Genomic DNA, 22,844 nt, shown 5'->3' with positions numbered 1-22,844 from the left:
GGTCCTGGCCAGCGTGGTTGCTAGACATTACCACGTTCTGAATGTTCACTGTCCAAACATCTTCTCATTTTCTCATATTGATTTTGTCCTCAAACAACCCTAGGAGGTAATTATTATTTTTGTTTTAATTATACATCTAAGTAACAGATTTGGGGGAGGTTAAGTGGCTTTCCTGAGGACACTGCCTGCAACAGAAAGGGTCCTGATTTTTCTTGCTTGAGAGTATCCTTTGTATTGAAGAGAGAAGTCTTCAGAGTGAAAATAGTTTTCTAACAGTTTCCCTTCCTAGGAGACTGACCCTAAACAGATGTCTGAGGAACTGCCTAAGGGTTGGAGGCTAGCCCAGGTCATGGGACTCTGAGGAACTACCTAAGGGTTGGAGGCCAGCCCAGGTCAGAGGACTCTGAGGAACTATCTAAAGGCTGGAAGCCAGCCCAGGTCAGGGGATTCTGAGGAACTGTCTAAGGGTTAGAGGCTAGCCCAGGTCAGGGGACTCTGAGGAACTGTCTAAAAGTTGGAAGCCAGCCCAGGTCAGGGGACTCTGAGGAACTGTCTAAGGGTTGGAGGCTGGCCCAGGTCAGGGGATTATGTGGAACCAGCTAAGGGTTGGAGGCTAGCCCAGGTCAGGAGACTCCAGCACTCTTCTGACACATTACATTCTGCTCTGCCAGAGTCACTGTCTGCCTATCTGCATGTTGGGTCTTGTGCTACCCCTGGTGCACATCACTGGAGGGAGAAGGCCCTGCTCCCAGGGATCCTGTCTATCAGGAGCCAGCAGACACGGGGCTTACATCAGGGGCCCTCTGTAATAGTTAATAGCGATTGTCAACTTGCCAGGATGTAGCATCATGTAAGAGCGGGGCCTCCAGCCACATGAATGGAGGAGGAGACTGACTGGGTAACTGAGGTGGGAAGGGACATCCTAAACATGGCCTGCCCCAGTCCATTCCCTGTGCTGCGGTCCTAGACTGAATAAAATGGGGAAAGTCAGCTGAGCACCAGCGTCTCTCTCGACCCAGCATGGCTGCAACGTGACCAGCTGCGCCAAGCTCCTGCCCTCATGGCTTCCCTGCCAGGATGGGTGCACCCTCAAACCGTGGACCAAAATAACCTCCCTTCTTTAAATTTCTTTCGTCAGCTACTTTGTTATCTTCCCTCGTGCTCTGAATTTGGTTCACTGTCTTCCGATTCTTCTGAGAAACGGAGAAAACCCTGAACAAGTTCACCTCAGTTTGCCCTTATAAATCTGGGCCTTTCAGGTTGCCTTCTATCAGAGGGCCTGCAGAAGGGGAGAGAGCCTCCTCTCAATTCTGTTAGAGTGTATGGTGCCCTGTGCCACAGACCAGTCTGGAAGGGTAACACGGCGGTCCACAGAGATGGCAGGTAAGTCGGACCCCACCCAAATTCCAGCCTCCTGATCCGATCACTGTTGCATCTTAACAAGAGACCCGAGCATTAATCAGAATGTTAGAGCCTTTCATTAACATGAGTTGATAATGAAAAATAAAAAGGCTGCCACTTCAGGTCCCTAAATTCAAACATAGACTCAGGGTACAGGGTATAACTGATAACTGTCTCAAGGAGATTAAGCAGCAAAACAAGAGCCTTGGTGGATTCTGGTTAAGAATTTTCCAGGCGGCTCTGCCACTGCTAAGTTCTCTATTATGAGAAACATTTATCCTGACATGCTTGATTTCTGCGTCATCGTGGAGTTGCCATTAGCAAATAACAGTAATGACTCAAAGTCGCTACAGTGGGTATAAGAATTTAAAGTCTCCTATACTCTCTCCGCAGAAAAAGCTACAGAGGACTAGTCCGGGGGATGCCGGAGTCTGGAGCGCCTGCTTTGGAGTCTCCATGTTGGTCTCTCATCTCTGCCTGTCTTTGCCTATTGCTTTGTTCCGAGTTGAGGAGTTGGGGGAAAGAGGACTATCATAGCAACAGCAGGCTGAACTTTTAACTTGTCTATCCCACAGCCAACAACCTCTCAGTAGACCTGGCAGGAAAATTCTGGAGGAGTCAAACTGGCTTCTTTGGACAATGTGACCTTCTCTGATAATTGAAGTGGGCTTTGTTATCATAGAAACTAGGGAGAGCCAGGGCTCGGGTTGGAGCTTGTTGTCAGCGTGCTTGTCTGGCAAGTGCAAAGATGTGGTTTCTATCTGCAGCACTGCATAAAACACATAAAATTCTAGTGCTCAGAGGTAGAGGCAGGAGGATCAGAAGTTCAAGGCCATATATATTATGTACAATGTACTATATACTGTGTACAATATACTCTGCACAATATACTATGTGCTACGTACAGTGTTTTATGTACTGTGTACAATATGCTATGTACTGTGTACAATGTACTATGTACTGAGTACTATGTACAATGTACTATGTACTGGGTACTATGTACAATGTACTATGTACTGGGTACTATGTACTATGTTCTGTGTACACTGTAGTATGTACTATGTATTATGTACAATGTACTGTGTACTATGTACAATGTACTGTGTACAATATACTATGTACTTTATACAGGGTGTTAGGTAGTAGAATATGAGTAGAATGAAAAACACATAACTTTATTTCCCAGGATTTGTCAGGCAGCCATCACAATGCTGGGGTAGAGCTGGAATCCAGCATGTCCTTTCAAGTAACTGAAAAGAGAACCACCTTTCATCTTGATGCAAAACCCAATAGAAGTGGACACTGGGAGATCATGAGGCTAGAACTGTAAATTAAGAAACACCGCGAGGAAGGAAAAACGAAATCAGGAAGTTGGAAGATCCAACCAGCCCCACTGCTAACAAACGGCCATCCAGGGAATGCATGCAGAGAGCCGGTGATTTCAAAGGATCAGGCTGATGGCCAAGCATTAAAAACTGAAGATGTCATAAAATGAACTGGGTCTAGCTAATTCTAAAGTGCTGAACAATTGCAGGAAGAGTTGACATGAATATTACATGAAGGGCAGAACCAAGCTTGGGAAACTTACTGCCTCCCACCGCCTTTGTCTGATCCAATTTCAAGATGGAAAGACCATCGGGCCAGACATCCAGACAGATCTCTTAAGTGCCTAATGAAACAGGGGTCTAATGAGAATCGTGCTACGGGAGTACTTTCTGGCTTGGGCTAAAACCTTTTGTCTTTCAGACTCAGTTGCACACGTCCTTGCTTTGTGCACCTTTTACAGGGCATCTGTCAGCGTCTCCAGATGAAGTGTGTCCTGACAACTTCCTCTGAAGTGGTGGGAGAAGCATCCGCAGGAGAGCTGGTGGGTTTTGGGGCGTCCCTTCTCAGTATGAGGGAGGAAGGGATGCCACAGGGAGAAGGCTGCCATCTGGGGCAGGCACACAAAGCAGGGCCTAGACGTTTGCCTGAGGAACAGACAAGCCGTTTCTCATGGGTGAAAGGCAGTGACTGAGAAGAAGTGAGTGTTGACAGAGAAGGTAAGGGCCACATCTTTACAGAATAGATTCTCTTCCCTTCCAGTTTTATGTGGGCTGAGAGGGAGATTTGTATGGAGGGTGTTTCCATAGTCTTCTGTTGCTGTGCAAATACCCAGGAGGTCTCAGTCCAGGGCAGGAAATCACAGCAGAAGGATGTAATAGATATGAGTTGCCCACCTAATGGTGGTGAGGGAGAGGGAGGAGGAGGAGATGGAGGGAGTCAGGGGAGGGTGAGGATAGGAGAGACAGAGAGAGATGAGAGAGGCAAGGCAGCAAGGCAAGTTATAACCCCTTAAGCTTCCAGAACCTGCCAAAATAGCATCTCTAGCCACGGAGCCAAGCCTTCAATACACAAAATTGTGGTATCAGGAGAACCGAACGAAGGCTCATGGGTGCCCTGGGAGAGGAGCTCCTTCAAAGAAGAAGAGGGATTCCTGGGGCAGGGGCTGCTGGACTCTCTGGATGTAGGTTCCCTGTCTCCACATGGTGGACCAGGGAGCAGCATTTGCTGACACTTCTGCATGGGATTCACCCAACCCTTAACACCACAAGGCGGACGCGGGGACAACCTGAATTCTACACTTTCCCATGGACGCCTCTTTCCTTCCCACTGGGACAGTCACACCCTTGAGTCTTCAAAGACCTCATCAACAGGAGTCTTACTTCACAGCTAACTCTACAAACAGAAGTGTAATGCTTGCAACAAGGAGAGAAGCAATCAACGTGCGCGCCACTTACAAAAATTTTGTTTTATGTTATCTCTCCTAGTTCGGCCATCGGTCATCCCGCACCCTTCGCTAGTTCAAGTTCTTACCTTCTAGCTGCGAATCAAACCCGGGGCTCTGGGTGGAGGCTTTAAGCGAGCGTCCTGTTCATTCTTCTGAAACATGATACAGTGAAATAGAAGTTGTCTGGGTTTGGTTCTCTCACGGTGATACACACTGTTCAAGTGAAAATCATGCGACTTTCCAACTCTCCCATGCAATGCTTTTCAGAGACGAGAATCATTTCCACCCACGGCTGAGGACGTGAGGTCGCTATGAGACCCGCCCTGTTGGGAGCCGACTCCTAGCAGAAAGCCGTTATCATCTTTGCAGCCAGCTCGGACCTATACCCTAACAAAAGACTTGTTTTTCAGCAGCCTACAGCAGCTGAGCACACTCTGATAAACATCTTGTTTTTCCCACATATCTTGTTTTGCTGTTTAGTGCCCCCAGCTGCAAGGCGCACGTAGTAAAGTGTCTACAGCTGCGTTCCCCTGCTTGTCCACGGCTGCAAGGCAGGTGGTGAAGTGTGGATTTTCCTTTTAGTAAACCAGACTTGATCAGACCCTCTGGCTTGTCTCCATTCTTCACGTCTCTTCCCCTTCATCCCCACTCTCTCTCTTGATAGACCCTGACCCTCAGACCGGAGCAGCAACTCGGGTGGGGACACAGTGGCCCCCAAGCTGGGCAGTGTGGGCCTCAACACCGCTGAGGGTGCGCGCCTCTAAAAGGCATCGGTGTTTTGGCCCCTTCCGGTCACCCCTGACGCTCATTCTTGTAGGACAGTTTCTAGATGCTTCCCTGACTCCCTCGTAAAGGAGCAGCATATTTCCCCTACACAAGTCTGAGGCCGAGCATTTTGAGTAAAATAATAAATGATACAGCAAAATCTGAGATTCAGTTCTGAGCAGTAATGGCCATGCTTTTCCATACAGTCAATGGCCTACTCGAACTCCGCTTATTTCCTGTTCTTTTTGTTCTCAAGGTGCATTACCGCGGCCTTGCTCCCGTCTCCTTCCTGTTAAATATCTCGGCCACTCTTGTAACCATAGCACTGGGCACTTAGTTTTTTTTTGTTTTTGTGGGGTTTTTGTTTGTTTGTTTGTTTTTGTTTTTTTTTAGAAATTCCGCTTTCGATCTCTACCATCTATCAGGATAAATCCCAAGACCGTGGTCCAACCTCTTCCCGCTGGGCAATCTGAGCGCTCCTAGCCACCATCACTCCCTCTCTAGAGCCAGTTTCTGTGCTACAATTCCAGACTCCTCCACTCAGCTTCCTTACTAAAGCACCCGTCCACTTTCCTTTGTCAGTCAAATCTGAGTCTTTTAGACTCAGCACCCGTTCCTTTAGAGAAGGTTCCATGTCTTCACTCAGCAAATGATAGGAACTACTTAGGCACCTGACACCTTTGTGTGGAAATTGGACCATGGCTTCCTTAGCAAGGTTGAATACACTGCTAGTTGGAATATGCTTAAGAACCCTGAAAAGGACATTAGATGAGACAGGAGTCAAAGGTAGCACCTGACCCACCTGGTCCCTGCAAAATAGTCCTAGGGTGGTCTAGGCTGAGTGAGCTTCCTGTAACAGTCAGTCTGGCAGACAGTCTGATCATGCCCTGAAGGCTGATATGGGTGGCTTTGTTTCCCTTCCACAAGGTGGCCTTGTGGGGTCACATCTACCCTCTTTTTATTTCCTATAACTTCAACCTTTTATCGTAATTGAAAGGTTTGATAGAAGTTGGATTTCCTAACACCCTAGAGATCTGGTTTTTTTGATCCAGGGCCTAAGATAATTTACCCTTAGCCTTTAGCCCAGTGAATCAAAGGAAACTTGAACGCCCTGCAAGTGACACGGCTGAGGCCTGCAACCACACTGCTCAGTTCATTTGTCTGCGTTACACGAAGCTGATAGGTAGCATGTGCACATCTCTGACTGTGTTAGGCTCGGTTCATTCACTGTGCACTTGATGCTTTTGACACCTCTGCATATATCCTGTTCACACTCCCTAACTGGGAGAACCCGTATGTCAACTGTCCACTGCTCTTATACTTTGAATACAGAATGCCCCCATCTAAGGCTCATGTGATGGTTTGAATATGCTTGGCACAGGGAGTGGCACTATTAGGAGGTGTGGCCTTGTTGGAGTGGGTGTGGCCTTGTCGGAGTAGGTGTGGCTTTGCTGGAGTAGGTGTGGCCTTGTTGGAGTAGGTGTGTCACTGTGGGCATGGGCTTTAAGACTCTTGTCTTAGCTGCTTGGAAAACAGTCTTCTGTTTGCCTTTGGAACAAGATGTAGACCTCTCAGCTCTTCCTAGATCATGCCTGCCTGGATGCTGTCATGCTCTTACCTTGATGATAATGGACTGAGCTCAGAACCTGTAAGCCAGCCTCAATTAAATATTGTCCTTATAAGAGTTGCCTTAGTCATGGTGTCTGTTCACGGCAGTAAAACCCTAACTAAGACAACTCATATTTTCAGGTCATAGTATCCAGATTTTGGTACTATTTTGAAGGCTATGGAGCCTTCAGGACAGTGGTTCTCAACCTTCCAGATGCTGTGACCTTTTAGTACAGTTCCTCGCACTGTGATGGCCCCCAACCATAAAATTATCTTCATTGTTACATCGTAACCGTAATTTTGCTACTGTTATAAATCATAATGTATTTACTTTATCTGGTATGCAGGATATCTGATATGCAATCCCTGTGAAAGGGTTGTTGGACCCATAGGTTGTGAACCACTTTAGGAGATAGGGCCCAGACGGCAAAGGCAGGCCCCCAGGACAGGCCACTGAAGGCTATTCTCACTCATCCCTGGTTCAAGTCTAGTTGCCTTTGCTTCCTAGTTTATCACAACATGAACATCTGCTTCATGCTGGAGTCAACATACCTCCCCTGCCAAGACGGACAGAGACCTCTCTGAAACTTTGATACAAGTAAACCCTCAGCTCCTCGAGTTGCTTTTGCTGGGTGTTTTGGTCCCAGCTGTCTTTGAGAGTCAGAGGCCAGGCTGTAAGCAGTGTTATCATCTGGTTTCAGTTTAGGCAAATTACGTTAGTGGATGCATTTTCACCGTAAGAGGCTAAACTGAAACTCACTTGTTTGCTGGAGACCGGGTCTTCAACGTGATCCTGACTTCTCCTCGGGTGGCCGCTGGGATCTGAGGGCCTCTCATTACCTGAAATATGAAAATGGCACACACTTAATTATTCATTTTCTATCACCCTTAATGAGGGGATTAACTGCAGAATGAAACAAAAGGAAATAGTCCAACCTTCAGGCTGTCAGGAAGCGATAATTAACTAAAAACCCAAGTCCCTTTAAATGAAAGGGCTTTACTGATCACTATCTAAATGAGTCATGGGGTCACTAATTGAAGTCACATAATGGGCAACAGCCATGAGGCAATAAACACGTGCTAAAAATATGATTTCTAAATTACGCACACCTGATGTTTCGTGTGGAGGAGATATAATGCCGCCCGCATGAGGGACAGAAAGCGACAGGGAAGGGAGGCTGCTTGGCAGGGTGTGGGGGTCAGTTTGATCTCCAAAGAAGAAGAAGTGCAGCAAGGTAAAGCTAACTCAGAGATGTGCTAGTCACGGCATCTACGTTAACGGCTTGGATTTCCCTGACTTCGTTTATTAGTCTGACCAAACAGTACCGTGGCAATGATTCATGGACACATTCTGCCGCGCGGCATGTACAAGTAAACACAGCCTTCTAATGTAGACCTTCGCTGTTACAATGGTCATAAATAGCTTTGAATTACTTCTGTTGCACAACCCAGGACTTTATCACAGCTTCTGGCCAAGCAGATGGAGCCATGTTCCAGGCGTTGCATTAGTACCTGTCTTCCCCAGATCATTCAATGAGCACACCCTGGTAGGCGTGCCTCAGATGACAGAGTGGCACCTTCTTCACCCTGTTCTCTCCCAGGATAACACATTTTTCCCAAAGACCATCAAGTCTTGAAAGTCTTCACACACCAATGCTGTGAGACAACACACAAATTTACACACACACACACACACACACACTCAAAATATGGCAGATCAAGCCACTACTAATAATTCAAAGAATTATGGGGATCCAGTCGGTCCAATTCCTCTGGCAAATGTTCAGAACATTTGCTCAGTACTTTGATTTTTTTTTTTTAAAAAATAATCTGTTCTTGCTTTGCTTCAGAACATTTCCTATTTAGATCCTTTACTGAGTATGTCAGACTTTATCTGTGACCTTACTAGGACATGCCAGTGAATACAGGAATGGCAGGCCTTCAAAGCCTTGGGGTTTTTTAAAAATTGTGCTTGCCAAACAAACATTTCCCATTTCTCCATAGCAACCATAGCAACCAACATCTTTGCCATATATGCAGAAATGGCCGGAGGAAACGCAAAGGAGCTCTACTTTGTTTTAGGCTGGCAACAGTATGCAATTACTAACTATTTCATAAATATCTAATACTCCCAGACCCAGTATTTCTATATAATTGATAACCACTGCACCAATCCCACACAGCATGTGTTATTCTGATTTCACAAACCAAGGCTCGGCTATTAAGGAATTGGCCTGACGTCCCACAGTCCATGGCTGTGGAGTTCAGGCAAGAACTCAACACCAATGCTCTTCAGCTTGAGCCGTGGGAAACTGCCACGAGTCAATTATTTCTTAACCAAACTGACAATTTTATGGTTTGACCTAATAATGTAATATGTTGACCTTAAAAGGAAACCTATAATCTGACATCACAGAGTCTTTCTAAGCTGGCAGTGTGTAGATTGGAGAACCATCTTGTACAGTGGGGGGGGGGGGGAGAGGCAACGGTAATGGAATCTACCCCATCTCTGTATCAGAAAAAGGGCAAAGCAATATCAAAAACCCTTTTTGATACATTCTATCTGGAAACCTCCGTCTGGAATCATGCTCGTTAGAGCTCTCCAAGCATTGAACTGATTTCAAGTATTCAAAGCTAATGATGCAAAAATATTATTTTGGTAGGTCACTGAGCTAGTAGTGTATAAACAGGTGTGTGGTCAAATGATATATTGGACAAACAGATTTAACTCCACAGAAACTACGTGGGAGTCAACACTGGGGTACTTCATAAGGAAGGGACAAATATTTTCTATGCATTCTCCTTTTGGAAATAATGAGTGATAAACTCAAGTTTCCATTCAACCCACAGCTTCCGCTATTGACACAGTCAGGATGGAAGAAGTCAAGGGAAGGAGATTCGTGACAGTTGTGCTGGATATACACTGGCTTCTAAGCAATGAGCTGTTAAATGAATCGTGATTGGGATGTTTTGTGTTGCCTGTCTTTCTTTCATCAAATAAGTCAAAGAATCAGTCAATGAGAATTAAAGTGAGCTTTGAAGCCCAGGAGGAATCTTTTACTGAAAGAAAAGCTGATTCACAAGAGCTTCTCACCAGTGACAGCTACCCAACACACGGGCATCATCACAATGACCAGCATCAGTTCCTGAATCTAGGGCCAGAGCCCATGCCTAGGCGCCGACCCAGCCCAGTTCCAAGTTGTATTTTTCCTCTGTCACCCATATTTATTTCCCTGGAAAAGAATACACATAATAAACAATTGTGCCTCAAATTAACATTATAAAACATCCTAGGTAGCTATATTTGAGAGTCTCCTTATCTGAAACAAAATGGTCAAATAACTTTTAAAGCCAATGTTTACTTAAACACCAAGCAAAGTGGACGCAGCTTCATCAGTACAGCCCAGACGTGTTCTCTCCTACCCTCCCTTCCTAAGCGTAGCTCACGTTTGGAAGGCACTTGATTGACACAGTGTTAGACTATGCATGACTCAAGTTCACAAATCAATACTTTTCATAGGATCCGAGCCATGATAAAGTTAATAGCAACTGCACTTTATTACTTGCAAACCAAATAACAGAACTGAAGTGAAAGTGTTTTAAATAGAAGACCTCTGGTGTCCTTCTTAATATAATGATGGATGTATGAAAGAAAATGAAAATAAAAATAATGATTGAAGGAAGACGGGTGTATGGATGGATGATGGATGAATGGATGGATGGATGGATGAATAATGGATGAATGGGTGGGTGGATGGATGGATGGATGGAAGGAAGGATAGATGGATGGAGGATGGATGAATGGAAGGGTGGACAGATGGATGGATATAAGGAAGGGTGAATGGGTAGAAGGATGATAGAAGAAAGGAAGGAAGGGCTGATGGATGGATGATGGACGAATGGACGAATGACTCATCTGGTTCCCAGCATCCATAGTGACTCGTTCTGCAAAGCTGGCATGTTTAGAAAATAAATCCTACGGTTGTACCAGAAAAGACAAGGACATAATATAGTAAAGAACAAAGCATGCCAAAAACATCATTTTCTTTTACTTATGTTTGGAATATTTCTCTTGCTTCTAATGATACAGAAAGTAGAAATAAAAGGAGAAGCGGTTCTTTATGAATGAAAGCATTTCTAAACAGTGTTTTAAACATTTTAAGATATATTTATTTGTGTGTCACATTATGGAAGTCAGAGGAAAATCTGCCAGGGTCAGTTTTCTTCTTCCATCATATAGATTCAGGGATAGTACTCAGGTTGTTGGGCAAGTGACCCCACCCACTGAGCCATCTTACCGTTAAAACATTGTACTTCCCCCTGTAGCTCTTAGGTGGAATTTGTGCAAATGGCCCTATCCCAGTGAATAGTATACCCTGCACATGACCGACCTTCAGGACCACTGTGTTAATATGCTTAAATCTACACCAATGCCGATGTGCCCTGTGCTGCTGGCTTTTCATCGGATTCTGGCCCGAGGCACTACAGTAGCCAGATGGCAGGTAATGCTGGCTCAAATAGGCCTTTCCAATGGTTGACAATGCCTTCCTTAGTCAACACTTTGTAAATGAGGTTGAGCTAATTCCAGGTTTTTCATTTCCCTCCCTCCCTTCTCCCTCCCTCCCTCCCTCCCTCCTTCCCTTCCTTCCTTCATTCCTCCTTCCCTTTTGTCCAAGGAAAAAATAATAATGATTTTCTGTCTCCCTGATGCACTTTAAACAATTCTAACAGGATTCAATGTTCAAGGGCAGATGACAGTCCAGAAAGCGTGGCAAAGGTGCAGGCATGTTTCTGAACTCCAGGCTCAGAGGTGCACACAAGCAGTCAGACTACACTGTATGGATGGCAGGCATCTACCTTGTAGGTGTCATATTAAGGTCCAAAGTCCATGGCAGACACTGGTCCTCATTGGTGTTTCTATGGTGTTCCCAGAGGAGTTTGTATGGTTTGCACAGTGTGGAGAATGGGGGGGGGGGGTGTTCAAGTGGGGGTGGAAATCAGCCTTTTCTGGCAGGACATGGGACTGACCTCTCAAACAGTAAGCAAGGTGAGAACCTCTTACCCTGCATGTCAAAATATGGTGACTGTCAGTCCCTAGTGTTGTGTGTGGCCTTCGTACACTCTGCTCCTCTGTAAGGCTCCTGGAAGGCCAGAGAACAGCCTGTGAGAGCAAGATCTCTTTCCTGACAGGAGAAAATACTGGGCCAACAGCCCTGGGTGGCCAGGAGAAGGGACTGTCCCTTAACCAGAGGCTGCTGGTTGCTAGGAATCAAATCTAGTTCTAAGTAACTGGAGTTGAAACGAGGAATTTACTGTGAAGAGAAAGCCAATGAGCTCACAGAACTCCACAGGCAAGAAGCAGAGTCCAGTCGGGCTCCATGGCTGCCGAGGTGGGAGAGAAAGTCCCTCACACTCAAACTGCATTCTGATTCATTCACTCTTGTCTTTGGATTTTTGACCAGGTCAGTTTTGTTCCTTAAAAACATGTCAGATTTCTTCTCCCCATAAACTTTGAATTCCTCTAGTTATAAGGGAGAAATGGTGCAAAGTATTTCTAGTTTTTACCTGACTCTGGCTAAGCTTGCTCTGATGCTAACCTTAGCATCCTGGGAGCATGGGACCATTGAGACATCCACAGCCTGGCCTTGCCTTTACATCCTGCCTCAAAATCCTGAGAGACTCTGAGAGTCAATGTTTTTTACCCCCAGTATAAAAGGGTGGCTCAGGACTACTGAGTCTGTACTTTCTAACTGAGACTATGAAAGGGAGGAATTCTCACAGAAGGAAGTGGAGAAAGTCGCATAGATATCTCAGTATACAAGAATTACTATTCCAAAGTAAGTAGCCTCTCATCAGCATGTGGCATGGGACTGGGCCGGGAGAGTGCTGCGTTATGTTTTCCATGGTACACTATGTACAATGATGTTTGGAATATGCATGAATATTTGGTGTCTGTTTCTCCACCTTTCTACTATAAATGTCACACACACACACACACACACACACACACACAGCTGCTACTGTCACAGGGGCAGGAGTCACTTCTACAGATGTAGTTAAGAGAAGCTAATGGACACAACAAAGAGGCAGAGCCCTGAACTGAGGTTGTCTGCATCCATTCATTGACTAATACACTGAGAGTCCTTTGCCGTCACCTACATCACAACCTGGGCAAGAACAGCGCTATACCCGCCCCCAGAAGCCTTCTCTACCAATCACTGTCTGGTGTGCTGTTCATGAGCTTTCCACGGAATCACATTTTAAATACCTAGAACTTGCCCAAACATCCTGAAATCTAGTTTTCCTAAAAATGCCGACAAGCAGAGCCTTAATAAATGTAGATAAACAGTGAGAGCTCCTGGCTCCAGACACCAGGTTCCCTTCAGCACCTGGAAACAAAAACCAAGCAAGAAGGCTAAAATAAACATCATAATCCGAGCCTCGCCTTCTCTTCTCCACACTGTGCGGCCTGCAGGCCAGCTTGCAGGAAGCTCACTGTTTGCCTACAGCAGATGTTTATTCGCTGGTTGTTTAAAATCTAGTGATTTGAAATTGGACAGGAAAAGAAAAGAAATTATTTATGTAGGAGATTGTAATTAAGCAGTGTGCTTTGAAGGGTGTCTTCTCCATATGTACATTTATCTTGAGAGACACACAAGTTATTTTAGGTATTTTTAGTGGCTACAAGTAGGGCCATTGAACCAGGCAGTGCAGGACTTGAGTTCAAGTTTTGACTTTGACAATCAAAGGTGTGCAAAGGTGAGTCAGCTCCTTGATCCCATGCTCTTCCACTGCTCTGTGCTCTTTACCCATCTATCAAGTTAAGGGCGTTAACCAAGAGACTGAATACTAACATTCTTCAGAAACTGTAAAATACCACTCTCCTAGTTGGATTCTCCTCGGCCCCCTCCCCGTGTCCACTTGATACTAGCTGGGGAGCATCAGCTGAGAAAGGCCATCAGAATGGCCTGTGAGCCATTTTCTTCATTCTTGATTGGTGATAGATATAGGAAGGCCCAGCTTCTGATGGGCGGCAGCACCCTGGACAGGTGTTCTTTGGAGGTATAAGAGAGCAGGCTGAGCAAGCCGTGGGGAGCAAGACATGGGGAGCAAGCCAGTGAGCAGCAAGCACCTCTCTATGGCCTCCACTTCAGTTCCTGTCTCCAGATTCCTGCCCTGTTTGTACCCCTGGAGCTGGAGTTCTGGGTGGTTGTGGGTGGGAACAGAGTTTGGGTCTGGTGAGGTGCAGTCTGTGCTCTTAAGAGCCTTCTCTCCTCCACAGCTCCATCACACAATAGGTAGATTCCAAGGGTATTTTCTAAAATACGCAGGAGGATGAATTAAAATAGTCACTAAGAAACAGATACATCCCAAACAGACGAGGAGGTAATAAAACTAGAAACGGCTACAATATCCATTTGCAAAAAGTCTGCTTTTTTCTTTTCTTTTCTTTTCTTTTTTGCTTTTTTCTTTTTTAATTTAGGGGATTAAATCTAGGGCCTCATGCACGCGAGGCAAGTGGTCTAGTTCTGAATTATAACAACAGCCACCAAAGTCTGATTTAAAATACTCATCTTTCTTAAAGCAAGAACAGATTTTGCAATTCAACCTGACCCACAAACTAAACCCACAGTGTGTCAGGGGTTGGACAAAGAGCTTCAGGGGCTGACAAGACACAAGAAGACTGGCTATCTTTCCAATGATTGAAGAGAGAGCAAGATAAAGGGGAAGTTAAGTAAATACAGGTGAATTAGTTTCTCTCTCTCTCTCTCTCTCTCTCTCTCTATATATATATATATGTGTGTGTGTGTGTGTGTATTTTATTATATTAATATAGATATAGACTAACAGATAATTCTTTAGTTATAAAGATAAAGTAGATTGTTGAAATGAATTAGCCCAACTGATTTAATAAGGTCTGTTTATATTTCCAAGTCATGCTTATCCAGTGTGTAATATAGGACAGTCTCTAATCAACAGTGACGTTGTCCTAAGACGCTACTAGTGCTGAGATAGGAAGCACACAGAAATGGATTTCAGGAGGCTGGAGTGAGAACACAGATCATGTGCACCTCAGGGACGCCATTACACTGACTCTCTTGGCTTCTCTTGCCCAACATGAGATATTGTCTTGCTAAAATAACAGCCCCGGTACCAAAGGAGACCTGCTTCTGTGAGCATCCTCTCCCAGTGAGGTTAAACAGGCAGCACGTAGTCCTCCCTGACTAGGGATGTGATGGTCAAGCATAAGGCTGTGGGACACACACAACAGGGAACTAAGCTCTAAGCTTGGAGGGGCTGGAGAGATGGCTCAGTGCACTGGCAGCTCCTACAGAGGACATGGGTTCGATTCCCAGCACCCACATCAGCTGGTTCATAACCACCTCTAACTCCCGCTCCCGGACATCCGACTCCTTCTGGCCTCCTCAAGCACCTGTACGCAAGGTGCACATACAGACTAAACCAGATACACATTAAGAAAATAAACTTAAAAAATTTAAAAATGGTCTCTCTTCATGGGAGGAAAGAGGGAGGGAGAGAGGAAAGGAGGGAAGGAAGGTAGGTAGAAAAGTACTTTGGGGCTGTGGAGATGGCTTATCAGGTAAAGCACTTCAGTCTGATCCCTGGAACTCACAGAAAGATGAAGAGCTGACTCCATAAAGCTACCCTCTGGCTTCCATATGACTGCCAAGGTACATGCATGCCTGCACTGACACACACACTCACACACTCACACTCACACACACACAGACACTCATACCCACACACTCACACACACACTTACACACACACTCATACCCACACACTCACACACACACACTTACACACACACACACTCATACCCACACACTCACACACACACACTCACACACACTCATACCCACACACTCACACATACACACACTCACACACACACACTCATACCCACACACTCACACATACACACACACACATACCCACACACTCACACTCACACACATACACTCTCTCTCTCTCTCTCTCTCTCTCTCTCTCTCTCTCTCACACACACACACACACACACAAAGTTAAATTAAAAAAAAAAACCCCTCAGTTTCTTAGCTGTCTAACTCACAGATGAGCTAAAAATTAGTTTCCAGAAAAAGAAGGTAAAATACTCGTGCTAAGTATGATGAAGAGGGTAAACAATTAACAAAAGACAGACTTTCTCTAGAGATATTGTTTTAAAAAAATTAAATAGTCATCCAATGGCTCTCAGTATCTCAAAAAATATCTGAAATGAAGAAATGAATCAGTTATTCATCAGGTTGGACACAGCTGTGTCTGAGAGCTGGGATTCCGTCGGCAGAAGGTGCGTGGAAGCAAAAGCCATGGAAGAACAGAAACAGCAGCCAGAGACAAGCCACGTGGGTCACACGTCCACATGTGACCGGAGTTCCAAACGCCAGAGATAATAAACAAGACAAGAACATCGACGTGTAGATTCAAAAAATAAGATAAAACACTTGGAAAAATGCAAGCAACTACATCATAGTCAAAACAATGCAAACCAAAATTTGCAAAAGTCCTTAAAGTTAGCCAAAAGAATAAAAAAACAGACATTATCTTCAAAGACAGAACATTAAGATTTACAGTTATGAACAGATATAATGGATTCCAGAAGACAACGCTGTCAACATTAATGGCTCAAAGAAAGTAGATGTCGGTCTAGATCGTATCTCAAGAAACCACCTTTCATAAATGAAAGGGGAATAAGAATATATATTAGAGAAACTGAAAGACGTTCTTTAAAGCAGAAGAAAAATAATCTCGGGGGAACTTGCAAGAAGAAATAGGAAAGCACTGGAAAACACACAGATAAATAGATATTTCTACCTTACTGTTGTCCGAACAAAATGGTAGTTGTAATGCACTTGGAAGTACAATATCTATGTAGAAGCAAGAGGCATTCCAAGAACGCAGTCCTCACGGGGATAGATGGCTTGATCAGGAGTACAAATGAATTGTATAATTCTGTGTAATGGTATGAATGTTTACACTTTCCCCAAATCCATCTGTAGGAACTGACCCCTGGGGTGATGGTAATAAGAGCTGCAATCCTTGATAAGTGGTGGTGTGATCGTATTAATTGTCAATGTGAGAAAACCTAGACTCCCCTGGGAAGAGAGGCTCAAGGAGGAAGTGGTTGGATTAGGGTGGCTCGTGGGCATGCCTGTGAGAATTTTCTTAATTGGTTTGGTTAAACTGGGGTGGAAGACCAGTCAAATGCAGGTGGTAGTATTCCATAGGCTAGGCCTTGAGCTGAATGAAGAGGGGTGAGCAGGCTGAGCACCGGCAAGCATGCATGCATCCTCTCCGAGTGCAACTGTGGCTATGAGGATGCTTCAAGTCCCTGCCACCTGTGACTTCCCCGTTAGAGGCGATAACCTGGAGCTGTGCTCTAAAATAAACACTTTCTACACGAAGTTGATTTCGTCAGGGTATTTTATCACAGTGCCAGAAAATAAAACTAGGACATTAGATTATAAGGCTAGACCTTTCACAGATGGCACACAGCCCTTATAAAAACACAGAGAAGTATCTTTTACTGAATAAGGAATCAGCCAGAAGGCACCACAGTGAGGACAGGGCTGGATCTGCTGCCCTGTGACCAGGGACTCTTCAGCCTCCTAACTGTGAGAAACAATTCTGCGTAAGCTATGCAGTTTAGGTTATGTGGTTACAGCATCCTGAACAGGCTAAGACATTCTGTGACAAGTCAGGGCCGCACGCTACGGTTTCTAGGATACTTACTTTAGAATAATAAAGTAGTATATTACCTGTAAGTTACTAGAATGCAAACAGTAAATAACATTTTTAGTATTCCAAACGAGGTGAGAAAGATCACAAAAGAAACCGAAAATGATAACAAAAAAGCCAACAAAAAGAGGATGGCTACAAACCCGAAACGTCAGCTCTTGTACCGAACATAACAGAATCGGTTTTTAAAAAATTCTAATTATATGCAATAAATGTAACAAATGTTTGATGTAAAAGCAAAGAGAAACGTGCCCTCCCAAAGCTAATCAAGAAGGGAATAAGAAAGCCGGACCTACACTTTTAACAGCGTGAAGCATAAGCAGGATGACATTACAGACCTGAGCATCTACACAACTAGGAGCCTGGAGGAAAGAACCTTTAAAATGTCTAAAATATCGACCCTGTTGAGATGAATGCATCTCCAGCAACTGGCAGAAAAAAAGCAAAAAAGAAAGCCCAGCATGTATAAAGAAGACATAATGAACACCTGATATCAGTCCATATATGTAAAACTTGTAGCTTCTAGTGACCCAGCTGTATGACATAAACCCTGCCCCCTTGCTTATCCCCAACAACCTGCCTCCTGTTCAGCTGTATGTAATAACCCTGGCCCCCTGCTCGCTGTCTGTGAGAAGCACATGCATTTCCAGGGTGCTAAGGGTTCTACAGCACAGAGCCCATTCTATCTGACCCCAGATTTTTCTGTGTCCATCTGTCTGTCTCTTCTCATTTTCTCTCACAGCCCCTAGTCAGGCCAAGTACACAGAAGCCCTGTGAAGGACGCAGCAGCCACCTATTTTAACATATAGAATGTGTTTGCATTTGTACGTGGGATAGTTATGTTAGACAGAGTTATGACTGGGTTACTGCTTTCATTTAGAAATTAAACATATTATTAAGAGGATGATGAACTTGGGATGTCTGACCTTTGCTGTCAATTTGACTAAAACCCAAGCAGCTGGGCATGTCTGTGAGGGATTTTCTTGATTGGATCATCTGAAGTGGGAAGACACACCCTAACTCCAGGCCCCACACCTTCTATTAACAGCTTACATAAAGAGACATGGAAGAAGGGAGCCTTTGCTTTCTGCCTGCTTGCCCTCGCTCACACTGGGGACTTCATGGTTCCTATTGTTGAACAGTCCTTTGCTGGTCTGAGAAGAACCCACTTCCTCACAACGTAGGCTGAAGACCAGCAGCCCTCTAGGGATTCCCTGGGACTCCCACAGCAGACTGGACTGCTGAGACACCCACACTGAACAATTACCAGGTTTTTGGCAGTTTTGTTAGTAGACAAACTATTGTTGGACTATGCCAGGCCACAGCATGTAAGCTGCTCCAATAGGTTCTATCTATAGAAGCTCACAGAGACTGAACCACCAACCAGAGAGTATGCACGGGATGGACCTAGGCCCTCTGCACATATTCAACAGGTGTGCTGCTGGGTCTTCATATGGGACTCCTACAGTGGGAGCAGGGGCTGTCTCTAACTACACTGTCTACTCCTACAGTGGGAGCAGGGGCTGTCTCTAACTACACTGTCTACTCCTACAGTGGGAGCAGGGGCTGTCTCTACCTACACTGTCTGCCTTTGGATCCCTTTTCCCTAACCAGGCTGCCCTGTCTAACACCAAGAGAAGAAGATGCACCTAGTCTTATGGCAACTTGATATACCAAGGCTGGCTGATATCCATGGAGGCCTCTCCTTTTCTGAGGAGAAGGGGATGAGAGGTGGGTGTGAGTGTGGGTGAGGTGAGAGGGTGGGATGGGGAGTGGGGAGACCACAGAGGGTATAAAAGAAAAAAATAAAACTGAATAAATAAATTCCATTTATATTCATACATACATGAATATATATATATTCCTATTAATTCTGTTCCTCTAGGAACCCTGACTAATGCAGGTAAAGAGAAATGAAAAAGAGAGTCTCACTGTGGATCACACAAATACAAAAAGGATGATGAGAGGAAAAATAAAACTTTATGCAGAGGAATCTGATAATGTGGATAAAATGGCCAATCCAAAACTAAAGCTGACCAAAGCTGATGGAAGCAGACAGTATTTCAGTAATGTACGACAAATGAGTGTAGGGTCAGTGAGACGGCTCAGTGGGCACTTACCACCAAACAACCAAACCAAACCAATCACTGGGACTACCCTGCTGGAAGGAGTGAGCTGACTCTTCCAGGTTGTCCTCAGACTCTACCTACGTGCTGTGCACACACACATGTACTATTATTATTAATAATAATTAATAATAAATAATGATGATGATAATAGATGTAAAACATTTAAATGAAGTCTATAATTAAAGAGAAATTTCTCCCTAAAGAAAATCCAGGCCAGGATAGCTTACCAGTGCGTCCTTCCAAACATTTTGAGCAGAATCAATACCTGAATCCTACAGTTCTTCAAGGAAATTAAAGCCTCTTAGACATTCCCAAGGTATTAAAATAATACAAGCAATTTAAAAACTGGGATAAGCTTTATGAGAAAAATATTCTACTTTTCTTTCAGAAACATTTTTAAAAATGGGTCAATAAAGCATTAAGAAACCAACGTGAGTTTAGTTCAGCCTACATATGTAAGGAAGACCTACAGTTCAAAATAAGTTCACCCAGAACAAACACGAGGAAAGCCCTGCTGGCATCCCAAAGCTGAGAAGCACATGAGAAACTTTGGCTCCTGGTTTATTAAGAATTAGAAAAGTATATGATACTGCTGAAAAAAACACTACAGAGTCAAATAAATAGAAGCACACGCGTTATTATGTGAGAAGTGTATTGTTGGCAGTTCCAAATGAACGAACACTTTCAGGCAGCACCCTGGTCAAAACCCAAGATGCCTGCTGGCTTATTTGTTCTTAGAAATTGACAAAACTTTCTAAAATTAGCATGTAACTATGAAGAGCTAGAAGAGGCAAGGTGTTCTAGAGGGACAGTTATGGGGGTTCACAGCATGCGTGGCAAGGCTATTGTCCCAAATCTACCGATAATCAAACAGGAGTCTGTGGGTCCTGGAACTGTTAATGAAATAGTTAAAGAAATTGTGGTGTGGCCACACAATGGAATACACAGAGTTACAGCTAACCACAAAGCCAAAACTACAGATGAAGCTCTTGAATAAGTTTAGCACCAAAGCAGACAGAAAGTGTCAGACTCCACTAACATAAGGTATAAAGCTATCTGCATTGTTCCAAGTCAGGGGGCTCTGACACTGGAGGGTGGTGGCTGCAAGAAAACCCAGTGGGCATCTGAGCTGGTAGAAGCTCTGTGAGCTGGTAGAAGCTCTGTGTATGGGCCACCTTTGTAGGCACGTGGCTCTTCTGCTCACCCTGTTCCGTGAGTCTGGTCTACTGCCTGTCTCTTCCCCTATCAAGCTAGCTGGTCATTTTATTGAGGCTCTGTAAAATGCCTGCTTCTGTTGACTTAAATTCTGAGCCTTTATCTCTTGAGGTAGCTCCTCAGCTTTCTGCCAGTTTCTCTGACACAAATTCTCTGTTCTTTATCCATGTGCCTCTTCCTCATCACGAGTCTACCTAATTCACGGCGAGGCTCTTCCTCCTCTGCTAACTTACTGATCAGAGAAAAGGGAAAAGATCGGTCCAAAGAGCAACAGCGGTGGTTTTGGGTAGGGCAGAATCAGAGGCTATTGTACTCCTTGTGTAATAGGGTTCACTGGGGGTGAGGGTGTAGCTCAGTGGGTACCCTTGCCTAGCAGGCATGAAAACAGCCCTGCATAACAGGGAGTGGTGGCTTACTCCTGTAAATTCAGCACCCGAAAAGCATAAAGAGGAGGCTCAGATGTTCAACAGCATCTTTGCTTACATATTGAGTTCAAGGCTGGGATACACAAGACCCTGCTTCAACCAACAAACCAACCAACCAAGGACCCACCACCACCACCATCACCACCACCACCACCTCCTCCTCTTCTTCCTCTTCTTTCTCTTCTTCCTCCTCCTTCTCCTCCTTCTCCTCCTCCTCTTCTTCCTCCTCCTCCTCCTCTTCTTCCTCCTTCTCCTCTTCTTCCTCTTCCTTCTCCTCTTCCTCCTCTTTCTCTGCTTCCTCCTCCCCTTCCTCTTTCTCTGCCTCCTCCTTTTCCTCCTCTTTCTCTGCCTCCTCCTCCTTTTCCTCCTCTTTCTCTGCCTCATCCTCCTCTTTCTCTGCTTCCTCCTCCCCTTCCTCTTTCTCTGCCTCCTCCTTTTCCTCCTCTTTCTCTGCCTCCTCCTCCTTTTCCTCCTCTTTCTCTGCCTCCTCCTCCTCTTCCTCCTCCTAAACCTAGTTTACTGAAAAATAGGAGTTAATATGTGCTTGCACTCCTTAACACATGGGAGGATGAAGCAGGAGGTTCACTAGTTTAAAACCAGAGACTCTGTCTCAATAAATGTAAAAGATTTCAACCATTACTTGTGGGATCTCTCTTATGTCATTAAGATTATAATAGCTTGATACTAAGAGGCCAAACCTACACTATCTTGGAACTGGCCTCCATCTTAAAAGGAAAAAAAAAAAAAAAAAAAAAGCCTGAGAACTCGGCCTGCAGCTAAACCCAAGCTGCACTCATGTAGGCTTGTTTGTCCTTGGCCAGAGCTACTTCCTAGCAACGATTAACCAAAGATTAGTCTGATTGTTTCAGATGTACTTTTAGACTGTTCGTGATTCGAGATTGTATACCGTCTTGCTTCAGAGCACCCACCTGTGGGCTTACGACAGTCATTCAGTTAGACGATTGCCAGGCTGGACCTCCCCTCGATTACTCCCCTTTACTATAAAACCCTGTCCCCATGAGAGTTTGAGCTGCCTCACCAAAAACACTCCTGTGGGTTGGCGGTAAGCCCAAACTCGAGTTTGTAATAAAGAGACCTTAATGTGATTACATCAGAAACGGCTCCTTGGTGGTCTTTTGGGGTTCACGAACGCTTCCTGGCACAACAATACCATTACATATTAAACATACCAAACACTTCTATTTCACACCCAACAAACACATTCATGTCTATAACTTTGGTTTCTCAAAGCTTTCTTTCAGGCATGAAGTATAGCCAGACCAAAAGTTGAGTTCTGATCTTGCTATAAATGAATAGGTAGATATTCGCTGGGTTCTATTTTACATCATTCTCCACGGATGAAAGACACCAAAAATATGGAGCTTCTAGTTTTGCAGGTAGGAGCTACGCAGATGCTCCCGATCTGGCCCCACTTGGGGACCACAATGCAAAGCTGGTGATCATATTGACCACACACTAACACAACAGCCAAGAAGCCAAGACTCAGCCTGTCTGCTTCTGCTCATAGCAGCCAAGAAAACCCATACCTTCCTCTACCTCGATTGTTACCACAGTGTAGGATGCAAGGGGCAGCATGTCAAAACTCTTCTTCTCCAAAGTGATTTGTTTGTTTGTTTGCTTGCTTGCTTTAGTTTGATTTTTCTATCAATGTGCCCTTTGGGTATTTTCCACTGAACATGAGACGACCCCTCTTTACTCCTAACTAAAGGCCTCCACCAGAGAACTCACTCT

General features: G+C 44.7%; 1 protein-coding gene across 11 annotated transcripts in view; it reads right to left on the bottom strand.

Annotated features, from left to right (window-relative positions):
* Window positions 1-22,844, bottom strand: part of Pced1b (PC-esterase domain containing 1B) — a 137,213-nt gene that overhangs the window by 102,562 nt on the left and 11,807 nt on the right. For 5 of the 11 annotated variants that reach the window (XM_034517267.2, XM_076911965.1, XM_076911964.1 and 2 more), the window contains exons 2-3: window positions 7,305-7,384; window positions 4,258-4,323 (exon numbers count right to left, since the gene is read on the bottom strand). The gene's annotated coding sequence lies outside the window, so the exon portion shown is untranslated. Of the gene's footprint in view, window positions 1-4,257; window positions 4,324-7,304; window positions 7,385-9,638; window positions 9,778-16,399; window positions 16,532-22,844 lie in introns of those variants that run through there. The other 6 variants (XM_076911966.1, XM_076911968.1, XM_076911963.1 and 3 more) reach the window with 4 other exon arrangements.

The sequence above is a fragment of the Arvicanthis niloticus genome, chromosome 13 (genome assembly GCF_011762505.2).
Source record: "Arvicanthis niloticus isolate mArvNil1 chromosome 13, mArvNil1.pat.X, whole genome shotgun sequence".
In the NCBI taxonomy this organism is placed as follows: Eukaryota; Metazoa; Chordata; class Mammalia; order Rodentia; family Muridae; genus Arvicanthis; species Arvicanthis niloticus.
Note: the sequence above shows the minus strand (reverse complement) of the source record. Positions and strands in the feature narration are given on the sequence as shown.